Here is an 11,965-nt window from a genome sequence, read left to right as displayed (position 1 = left end):
TATGCTCGGCTGAGGTTAGTGATCGTGACGCAAAGGCTACTGGCCTCTCTGAGCCGTCCGAGAATTTGTGCGACAGCACCGCTCCAATGCCGTAGGGAGACGCATCACATGCCAACCGAATTGGTAATGCCGGGTTGTAATGGGCCAATACCTCTTTCGATGTGATTAGTGTTTTGCTCTTCTAGAAAGCTCGTCTACATTCGTCACTCCACTTCCATGGCACCCCAGTTTGCAGTAGGGTGTTCAGTGGGTGTAGTATTGTAGACAAATTTGGCAAGAACTTATGGTAGTAGTTTACCAGCCCGAGGAACGACCTCAGTTGTGACACATTTTCCGGTGCTGGAGCCTTGACTACTGCCTCAATCTTCTCTGGGGACTTATGTAACCCCTCTTTATCGATAACGTGGCCACAATACGAGATCTGTTTTCTAAAAAACTCGCATTTGGGGCGGTTAGCTCGGAGCCCATATTCCTGCAATCTAGTGAGCACCTGCTCCAGGTTGGCAAGGTGATCACTGTCATTTTTGCCCGTGACCAGGATGTCATCCAAATAACACTGGGTCCCTGGGATCCCTTGCAGGACTTGTTCCATTGCCCTCTGCCAAATAGCCAGAGCTGATGCTACCCCGAATACCAGCCGGTTGTATTGGTAGAGACCTTTATGGGTGTTGATTGTGAGGTATTTTTTTGATGCTTCTTCTACCTCCATTTGCAGATACGCCTGGGCCAGATCAATCTTAGTGAAGCGTTTCCCTCCAGATAGCGAGGCGAAAATATCTTCAATCTGCGGAAGTGGATATTGTACGGTGTGAAGGACCGGATTCACTGTTACCTTAAAGTCCCCACAGATGCGAACCTTCCTTGGTTCCCCAGGTGTGCTGCTCAACGACTTTTTCATCACAGGGATGATGGGTGTAGCCCACTCGCTCCAGTCTACCTTGGACAGTACACCTGAACATTCCAGGCTCTCCAGCTCTGCTTCGACGGCTGGGTGGATCGCATAAGGCATGAAAAAAATTTGGGGCTTGCGTTTTCTTCAATTTTAATCGTTGCTGTCATGCCTTTTAGTGTTCCAAGTCCTTGCTGGAACACTTCTTTCGCGTCAGTTAGGATCTTTGACAGCCACCCAGGTGTGATGTCGTCATCCTTTTTGTCAGCCACAGTCAGTGCCTGTATGAAATGCCAATCCAGTTGTATTTTCCGGATCCATTCACGTCCCAGTAATGGTGGTCCTCCATCTTGCAATACATACAGGTCTAGTTTTTGGTGTTTCCTTACCGTTATATATAACGGTCACCCTTATTTTTCCTTTGGGGTAGACTTTTTGCCCCGTGTACGTCTTCAAAATAATTTTTGTGTCTCTCAAGGGTATGTGTGAGAATAGCCACTCGTAGTCCCGTTGGTTTATGACTGTTAGGGCTGATCCTGTGTCCAATTCCATCTTTACCTGGACTCCTGCTATCTTGAGAGTGACCCAAATGGTTCGGTGATCCTCCATTGTGATCACATTATGTAGTTTCAGACAACTCAGTTCCCTGCTTTTGGAGTCGTTATCACTCTTTTGTTCGTCTGAACTATTCTCCGTCATCTTATGTACCTTCTTGTACTTTTCTTTGGTAGGTTTCTTATTGCTGGTTTTCTTTCCCGACCTGCAGACTCGTGCTATGTGTCCTACTTTTCCACACTGTCTGCACACTTTGTCTTTGAACCAGCAATCATTCTGGTCATGTGTTGTTCTGCCGCAGCGAAAGCACTTCTCTGTTCTATATATTTCGTTTGTGCCATATTCTTGCGGTCTCTGTTGTATCTCTGCAGCGCCCCGTGCTGCTGCTTCATATGATACCGCAATGCTGAAAACCTTTTCCAGCGTAAGGTCCTTTTCAGATAAAAGCCGTTTCTGGGTTCCTTCACTTTGAAGCCCACACACAAACTTGTCCCTTAAGGTATCTGCCAGTCCCGCGCCAAACTGGCAGTATTTCGATAGTTTGCGCAGTTCTGTTAAATAATCAGCATTGCTTTCATCCTTATGCTGGTTCCGTTTGTGAAACTTGAATCTTTCTGCTATCAGCAGCGGTGTGGGGTTTAAATGTTCCTGTAGTATCGTTACTATGTCTTCAAAACTCTTTTCCATTGGCTTCGTTGGGGTTACTAGATTTCGTAATAACCCATACGTCTTTGCACCCATTAAATTTAACAATACCGACGCTTTCTTGTCATCTGACACCTCATTTGCCTTGCAGTATACCTCTATTCGTTTGACATATGTAGTCCAATCTTCAACTTCATTGTCAAATGCGGTGATACTGCCACTCTTCGGCATTTTGGGTGTGGTTTAAAATGGTGTCTCCCATTGGCTTAAAATGGCATCTCCCGCGCTTTCCTTCCTCCCCCGCTGCTGCCAACGCCGCTCCTGGCGGTTCTCGTAGCAATGGCGGCGCCCTGTAGGTTTCGCGCGCTTCTCCTGCGCTGCTGCCAACGCCGCTCTCGGCGGTCCTCGTGGCAATGGCGGCGCCTCGCGGGTTTCTGCGCGTCTCTCTCTCCCTCTCTTCGACGCTGCTCGGCCCCTGAACACCGGCTGCGCCCTGTGCGCTCTGCCCTCTCTCTCTCCCCTGTCGACGCTGCTCAGCCCTTTGCTGTGCCGCTCGGTCGGGCTCTAGCCCGCTGCTGTCCGGGAAGGGTCTGCGCACTACCTGTTGCCAGCCCGTTTCGCTGGACCACTTCGACTGGAAAGCCAAGCCTGGCTCTCGACAGCCTCCCCCGCAATTCTCGAGTCTCTGCTGGATGACTGGGCGGTTGCCCATGGTCGACGCCCGAGTCTCTGGCTTTGACCTCCAATCCACTGATCTCCAGGAACGAATCCCCGGGAGGTGATGCAGAGTTGCAGGTAGGTTCAAACTTGCCTTGTCGCCAATGTTGTGTCTGTGTATAATAAGACACAGACTGCAGGAGAACGGTACAACAGGTGTTTACTCAACGTGGCTCACATGGGAACTGATCTGTGCAGATTATTACTCAGTGCTATATACAGCTGTGGTCACTGCCGGTACTGCAGTATACATGAGCTGTAAAAGATAGTTCCCCCCTTAAAGGTATATACATTACACCTTTCGCTTGCGGCTTATTAGCTCCTGGTCATTCTCGTCGAACCAGTCTTGGTGTTTCCTGGTCGAGTGACCGAGCGTCTCTTCACAGGTGCTAATTATGGAGGCCTTGAGTGCAGACCAGGCGCTCTGAATCACTGGGAGTTGTCAGGTTGTTTGTGAGGCGCAGGCTGAATAGGGCTTTCTTAGTGGGGTCTTTGAGTGCTCCAGCATTAATAAGGCCATAAAACAATGCCGCAGGAAAATTAACGCAGGTTAATAAGGTCATAAAAAAGCCAGCAAAGCACTTCTAGAGGGATAGAATTGAAAAGCAGAAAAGTTATGTTAAACTTGTATAGAATGTTGGTTAGACCACACTTGGAGTACTGTGAACAGTTCAGGTCTCCATATTATAAAAAGGATAGCGAGGCAATAGAGAAGATGCAAAAAAGCATTACTAGGATGATACCAGAACTGAGAGGTTATACTTATCAGGAAAGATTGAACAAGCTGGGGCTCTAGTCTTCTCTAGAAAGGAGAAGACTGAAGGGTGACCTGATAGAGGTCTTTAAGATTATGAAAGGGTTTGATAGGGTAGACGCAGAGAAAATGTTTCCACTTGTGATGGAGACCAAAACTAGGGGCCATAAGATAGTCACTAATAAATCCAATAGGGAATTCAGGAGAAACTTCTTTACCCAGAGAGTGGTGAGAATGTGGAACTCACTACCACAGGGGGTGGTTGAGGTGACTAGCATAGATGCATTTAAGGGGAAGCTGGATGAGTAGAAGAGGGAGAATGGAATAGAAGGATATGTTGATGGGGTTAGATGAAGAGGGGTGGGAGGAGGCTCCTGTGGAGCAGAAACACCAGCGTGGACCTGTTGGGCTGAATGACCTTTTTCTGTGCTGTAAATTCTATGTAACTATGGGTGGGTGGAGAGGAGAATGCAGGTTTTCAAACTGGCCTCAGCTACAGAACCTCCCCCCAAAACCACCCTAAAGGCAGGGAAATCATCATCCCTCGTCTATAGCACGGCCTGCTGGGTTCCCATGTTCCTGGAGCAACTTTGCTCCTAAAGATTTAATGGCAACTTCCCAATCTTTGCTCCAGAGTTTTCCCTTCCCTAACATTTTATCCCATAGGCTTCGAAAGAAACCCGAGATATAAAGCCAGATGTGCCCAGGGAATGGGAATCCTTGGACAGCTATCACGATCTTACTTTGAGAGCAGTCTTTTGTAGCAGCTTGCCCACTCTTCACAAGTGGTAGTGCATTGTCCCTTTAGAACAAAGCACATTTCTATCACTTGATGCTGGAGCTGGAAGAACTTTACCCAGTTCATTTTGTATGTAGCCATCCTCTCATTTGCAAGTACAAGTACAGAGTTCATTACCTGTGCAGTGAATTTTCCAAACTTAATCTGTACTGGGAATCACGGAGGCCAGAGTTGGATGGGCTGGCATTTAGGGCTCGATGAGGTAAGCAGGGGCGTGGCTATGGAAGGATTTATGACGAGGACAAGAACAAAGATTTTGAATTCAATACGTTGGGGAATGGAAGGAAATGGAAGGCAGTCCGGACGTGGGTAATAGGGGAGTGTGACACAGTGCGGAACAGGATTTGGGTGGTGAAGTGGTGGAGTTTATGTAGCATGGATGCAGGGAGATGATTGAGAAGTGTTGGGAGAAATCAAGCTTGGGGCTGGTAAATCTTCTAGAAGCAACTTGGGAAAACTGCGAATATAACAAATGGCCTCTGCGAGGAGGCAGTAAAGTCTGATGCTGGCACTTGTGGGAAAACCTACTCGTGACAACAGTAAAAAAAAGTCAACCATCTCTTGTCTCTGGTAAGGAATCACCATCCACTCAGAGTTGTGGCTAGTTTTGTTCCAAAAAGACTAATGAAGATACAATACAAACATATTGCTCCATCATAGTCCCTTCGCCAACATAGTTATTTCTTTTGCCTTGAGTATTTGTGCTGAGGTTCAACTAAAAAACAAACTTACTGATGAGCAATAAATCCACCATTTATTTAGCGAGGTATACCCAATAATTACTCATACTTTCTTCACTTCAGTATCTGTCGAGCTATTACAGGGTACATAGTAGTAACAAACGCATGTGCACCTCTGGTCAAACATTTCATAATGGCCCTGTATTTGTGGTCGGTATGACGGCGTACTCTCAGAGTACGCCATCATACCGCCTTTGAAATTGACTGCAAGTAAGCGCTAAATCCTGACCTTGCAATCTGTCAAGTTCTGATTAGACAGATGATCCGTTGCAACTTTCAAGTCCTCATTGAAATAATGTGCTGGTGAAAAGTTGGGCTAATTACGTTAGAAAATTTTATGGCTGGTGCACACAGGCGCAGGAGCCGGTTTGCACACTGTAAGGAGGTGGGGATGCAAAAATTGTATAATTAAATACAAACAGGTAAAAGAACCTACCAGGCAGCTGCAAAGGCTCGGTTTGAGGGATGAGATTGTTTTAATCATTTAAAAAAGAAATCTTGCAGTCTTCCAGTAAATAACTGTACTTACTCCAAAGTATTCCCTGTGCTTTTTAAAGCCAATTACTGTACTTGTCAAATAAATATAACTAGTATCTAACCGTTTGATTTACAAGTTCTTTGACGTCGAGTTGAAATGTTTCCTGATCGGCTAGTGAAAGGAGCACCGCCCCATGTGATCCCAGGTGTGCTTACGCACAATGGTGCGCCCCTGGGATCTGTGACCCATTATGCTGCGCACAACTCTGCAGCGTTTCAAAGCAACTTCTCGAAGCGGGGTTCGCAGCAGTTAAGTGCGGAGGTCGGTGCTGTACTCCTTAGCTAGGCCGCCGACCGCAAATTCAGAGCCGGTATTTTGAAGTTTGGATTGTCTTAACTGCTTATAATACAACAGACATTTTGTTGTTAAGAATGTGTTAGAATCTATGGATGGATGTTTCTTATTCTCGACAGCGCGAGCCGGCATGGGAGAGATGTCTGGGGCATGTATCCTGGTCAGATAGGCCGAGTACACGTTGCTTGTTCACAGGGGAATAGGTAAGGCAACCAACGCATGTACACATCGCCCTAAGAAAGCTACAGAATTGATCCTCTTCAGAGTGTGCAAATTCAATTAGTGTCCTTCTGATAACTCAGTTGTTACTGCAATAAAAAAAAATGTAATTATCCAATAATTTTTAATTAAACAGCCTAAATAACACAGCAAGGCAGGAGTTTTGCATTTAAAACAAACGATCAGTTCAATTAAATTTAAAGACTTTGAATTAAGAATAGAAAAGGGAATTGCGTGATCTAGAATATTGCCTCTCTCTTCTGGGACCTGTGTTTAAATTCGGCACAGACAGAAAGGATGAACATCTTCCATCTCTTGGGGCAATTAAGAGCAAGTAAAGTAAGCTTGAACAAGACCCAGGCACAAACTACCTATAATTCAGCACTAATGGGACAACTTCCTCAATGAAGGCATTACGAATGCTGTGGAAACTGGAATTAGTGCAATAGTGGATCAGGTAATGCTGCACATTGTCGCCAAGGAAATTCTGAACTGTATTTGATACCTATTTATGTTAGGCTTCATTATAAACAATTTCCAGCAATAGTTTAAAATATCTGTACTCAGCAGAATTTTACAGGTTTTTGTTTTATAGGGATTATTAAGGTAGACCTCAGCAGCAGATATCACTGACTGGGTTTATTCCTAAACTTGAGTCCCAGGCTTGTCCTGCCTCAGGCCTCCAACACAGTTAAGATTTCAGAATATTTAAACGCTTACAGTTACTTACTCTTAAATGGTTAGAATTCTTTCCACTTAACCTCTCAGTTGGTCCCGCCTACATTGTCCTGGATCTGATTTGTGGACTTTTCTAACCACTTGACTGATATCCTGTGGTTAGCAGAGACCAGTCAGAAGGCAAAGAAATCCAAGAGTCATATAGAAGATACAAAAAAAAAACAGCGGGGTGGAAAATTTGCTGGACACAAGCCCAACAATTACACCAGCGTTGCCCCTTCTGGTGTTTTCTGGGTGATCGAGAGGGCACCACATTTGCATGAGGTTGACAGGCACCCACATCACCCAACCTGCTCTATGCTGCCAGAAACTCTGTCGTTTGGCCTCCATGGAGATCTCTTACAGCCTCCGCCCACACCTTCAGCCCCATGTAAGAGGGCCCTTTGAGACTAAAAAAGATTTCCTCATCTTCAAGGGTCCAGATCATTTGTTAAACTATTATGTAGAGTTACAGCATAAAAACAGGACATTCGGCCCAACTGGTCTATACTGATGTTTATGTTCCACTATAGCCTCCTTCCCCCCTACTTCATCTGATCCTATCAGCATATCCTTCTATTCCTTTCTCCCTCATGTACTTGTCTAGGTTTCCCTTAAATGCATTTATGCAAAATTTCCCTAGCCTAGACTCCTGATGGGGCCCACCTGCATTCTTTAGGAGGCTGGTAGGCCTCATCTGACTTGGCATACCAGCCTCCTGTATTATCAGGTCCCTTATGAGCCTGGGAAGTGGAAACTCCCAGTATAGGGAGTCTCAGCCCCCAGCCCCACCTCCTCCAACACGACCAGCTTTGTAAGGGAGGGGTGGAGGCTCTGCGACTAGCAAGGCCGGACAGGATTTCTCAACCAAGGTCGGGACTCTGCACATCCAGCCCTTTCCCTAGGCAGTTCCATCGGATTTACGCTGGACATTTTGCGGCAGGAAAGAAAGTTTTAACTCTTACCCCATATAATTCAGGGCCATTTTTTACACTAGAAAAATTAGAATGATCCAATGATTTGAACTAAGTAGAGTAGCAAAGTGTGATTTTAGTGCTAACAAAATGAAATTTTCAGAATTTGAATTAATCAAGTTTGAATTAAGAGTAGATTCCATTAACTAGTTATTAGTTAGTCTCTAGTCAACACCATATAGAAGTTAGCTCAATAAAATGTTCCATTATTCATGGATAAACAGTGGAAAGCTGAACTCCAAAAGTTTCCAAAGGCCAACTGTACTGAAGATTTATCAGAATTTGCCTACATCAGAATTTTGAAAGAGCAAATTAGAATCAAACACCAATTGGGATTACACCAATTTAAAAGCAGATTGTTCAGTGATCAAAGTAAATCAAATCACGAGGATTACTGTGAATCCATCTGGGGTGGACTGCACATAATAACAAGCAGAGTCAGTTTTAATATATATGCAGTTGGGACCTTTAACAAATTAAATAGCAGTTTTGCAATGGTCTATTATGACAATTTTAATTGTTTTGAAAGAATGTTGCAGATACTCGTCTTCCATTTTACTTTGATTTCAAGGACTAAACCAGCAAGTTCTGTGGTGCAGTCGCAGTTGACCAATGCAGTTAAACACGCTTGTAGCTTCGACCTGCAAACTTTACGCAATGTTCAAGTTTGGAAAGATATTTATAGAACAAGCAGCAAGCAGTGGATCCAGACAACCTACCAGGAAGCTTTCAGCTTCTATCTCAACCCTGGTAAATACAGTAAGAGTACCTCGCCTGCCTTGCAGTCTGTGTTATTTTCCAATTGAGGCAGTCTTCATGTACTGCAATAGTAAGTCGGGGCTGACAACAGGGAAGGGAGGAGAGAAGTCGTAGGACATTGTCCTTCTGAAAAAATGTTGACATTATAATTCAGGGACAGTGCCTACAGAACTCTTAGTCATTGTATCGTAACAAGGTTTCTCTCCTGGGTTGTTTTCCAAAAAGAACATAAAAACTACTTTTGTGATAAGCACAATAACACAAGAATAATGTAACCAAAGGATAGAAGCACGGGTTGGGGTGATCTTGGAATACAAAGAATGTTTACATTTGAAGGTCAGAGACAAGCCCACAAGGTAATACCCCCCAATAGCATCTTCCACGTATCACGGGAGTCTAAACCAGGTGAAAAGTCTTCTTAGCTAAGATTCTGGGCTGAAACACCCACTGTCAGAACAAATCGATCAAACTGTCGGTCAACCTTGTCTGCTAAATCCAAGTCATATAAAATTGTTAAAAGCAAAAGAACGACTCCAAGTGTTAGTCTGCAAGAAACTATGTAATGTGACCACTTTAAGGTTAGTCTAGGAATGACCCGTGCCCCTACCGGTGAATTGATGGTGATGTAGAATACACTCAACTAGCCATTTTGCCAATTCCTGAATCAAAATGGAAAAGACAAGACACTAAAAGCCCCATAAGACAAGCAAGTATCTCATTTTATAGCTTTGTTGCATCTACATTATGTTTTTCCTCCCCATTTGTATAGCAATTTTGCAGTAATCCAATTTGCATGGACAGAGGTGAAATGGCAACATGTTGACTTCCTGTTGTGAAGTAAATTAACAGCAAAAGTTTTGTATTCAGTGAGGAGTAAGCCAGGTGATAACACTGAGGGAAAACAGCAGATTTTCAGCTTATGATACTGTCTCTATAATGTGAGAAGGGACAGTTATGTAAATGCCACTATACAATCACCAAAGTAAAATGGCTCAAAGGGATTGCGCCACTTGACCCATGTTTTCAACTTGGTTATTGCTGTACATCCAAAGTGCTGCAGAAAATCAGATTTTTTGTTTTAAATCAAATTTATTTAGTTAAAATGGATCTTAATCTTGTAAACTGTGCCTTTAATTTGCAGAATGACGTACACACCGACACCACACACTGATCCTCTCCAACATTCTTAAAATCTACAAAACATCTGGTGCCCATCAACTAAGCAAAGAACATTACATTTTCTCCAAGAAGAACTTGCATGTCAAAATATGAAAATGTAATAACTAGATGTTGAAGGAAATTCTTAATATAATAACTTTACAAACTAGGATCCACAGGGCTTGCGTTTTGCAACTTGGCACCACACCATTTCTGTTGTACACTATTTAAAAGAAAAAATTATTGCATGGATAAGAGTTAACTTTTGGGCAGTTGTTTTTGGGAGATTAGGAGAAAGGTGCGTGATAGTTCCAGGGGATCCGACACATAGAAAAGTTTAAAAATCACTACCTAACATGGAGAACTTTTTTGTGCAAGTCGTTCATCTTTCGATATTGAAGACAGACAGAATATCATCTCATTTTCTGTAGTGAGTTCTTTGATGGCTGACGCATGTGATTTTTGCTGGGAGCGAGTGCCCGCAGTGAACAGTGGATCCCAGATGTAGCAGGTTGGGAATCTTGATTTTACGACCGAGTCTTCCTCAGATGGCGTTTACATTCAGCATCAGCAATGGGCCTCATGGATGTTTTCTTTGTCATGCTTTCTTATCTGGAGCAAGTTGTTCCCACTTATGGGCATCTTTAAACTAACATCATGTATCATTTGCAAAGAATGGTAAAACATTTTACCACATCAGCAGTCTAGTAACTGTGAACATTTTAAAATCTGTGCTTTTGGCACTTAAACTAGGAGGAGTGGTTCCAACAATGAACACAATATTTTCAAGACTTTTTAGTTCTTTATATTGCAGGGTTGTATTTTTCTGCATTAGTTTTAGAGGTTTGCCTGTTGCTACAGTTAAGAGTTCTGTTCTGTTTCTTGGGCTGGGGGTTCGTGGCGTGGTGACAGGTAGACTGCCGAAACAACTTATACTGGGGTAGCAACAGAAAATGCTGGAAATACTCAGCAGGCCAGGCAGCATCCGTAAAGAAACAGGGTTAACGTTTCAGGTCTGGGACCCTTCATCAGAACTGGAAAAAGCTGGACATGCAAGAGATATTGAGCAGGTGCAGAGACGGGGGGGGGGGGGGGTTTAGGAGGGGAGGAAGGAATTGAAAGAACATGCTGTGAAAATGTTGCAAATGGGAATGGCAAAATCATACTGCATGAAAAATGGGGGCAGGGATTATTACGATGCGGTCTCCTCTACATTGGGGAGACCAAACGCAGATTGGGCGACCGCTTTGCGGAACACCTCCGTTCAGTCTGTAAGGGTGACCCTGAGCTTCCGGTCGCCTGTCACTTTAATTCTCCACTTCACTCCCACTCTGATCTCTCTGTCCTCGGCCTATTACATTGTTCTAATGAAGCTCAACGCAAGCTCGAGGAACAGCACCTCATCTTTCGATTGGGCACTTTGCAGCCTGCCGGACTCAACGCAGAGTTCAACAATTTCAGATAATAATCCCTGCGCCCATTTTTCATGCAGTATGATTTTGCCATTCCCATTTGCAACATTTTCACAGCATGTTCAATTCCTTCCTCCCCATCTAAACCACCCCACCCCCCTGTCAGTCTCTGCACCTGCTCAATGTTACATTTCCAGCCTTTTCCAGTTCTGATGAAGGGTCCCAGACCTGAAACATTAACCCTGTTTCTCTCTCCACAGATGCTGTCTGGCCTGCTGAGTATTTCCAGCATTTTCTGTTGTTATTTCAGATTTCCAGCATCCGCAGTATTTTGCTATTATTATACTGGGGTAGGCTTGGTGCACGCTTGTCTCTGGAGTGCATATACAACTGAACTTAGGGTTGCTGGATGCTTTCTGGTGAGGGAGCATTTGGGAAGGTGGAGAACTGGACTGAGACTATCACTTCCAACACAAAATCCCTTCCATAAATTTGAAAAGTTTACATTGCAGTATAAAAATGTTCCTTTTGTACCAAGTGGTATCAACATAAGTGGAAATTCTCAAAATATTTTGCAAAATGATTCAACAACGCAATTGATATCCTTAAGCCCATTAGGTCCCCACCAACACAGCTCCTTCTCCAGCTTGCCCAGGGTGGCTGGGGGGTTGCACGAGGAGGAAATCACTCTGGGCTACGGGCTTCTCCGCACCAGCTGAAGTTGCTCCGATCAGCCAACAGGTTGCCCACTTCTCTCTCGGCCCAGTTGCAGTGCTGTTACAATGGCGTGCTCCT

At 44.2% G+C, this 11,965-nt stretch overlaps 1 long non-coding RNA gene across 1 annotated transcript; it reads left to right on the top strand.

Moving 5' to 3' along the window:
• Positions 1–8,422: 8,422 nt before the first annotated feature.
• LOC147120958 (uncharacterized) lies at positions 8,423–10,204 on the top strand. Its single transcript, XR_015075369.1, has 2 exons — positions 8,423–8,591; positions 9,742–10,204. It is a non-coding gene; the product is annotated as an uncharacterized LOC147120958 (long non-coding RNA).
• Positions 10,205–11,965: the final 1,761 nt, after the last annotated feature.

Source organism: Somniosus microcephalus, chromosome 3 (assembly GCF_052327205.1).
Source record: "Somniosus microcephalus isolate GS21.2 chromosome 3, FLI_Smic_1.0, whole genome shotgun sequence".
Taxonomy (NCBI): Eukaryota; Metazoa; Chordata; class Chondrichthyes; order Squaliformes; family Somniosidae; genus Somniosus; species Somniosus microcephalus.
This window is presented reverse-complemented; position numbering and strand designations above follow the sequence as displayed.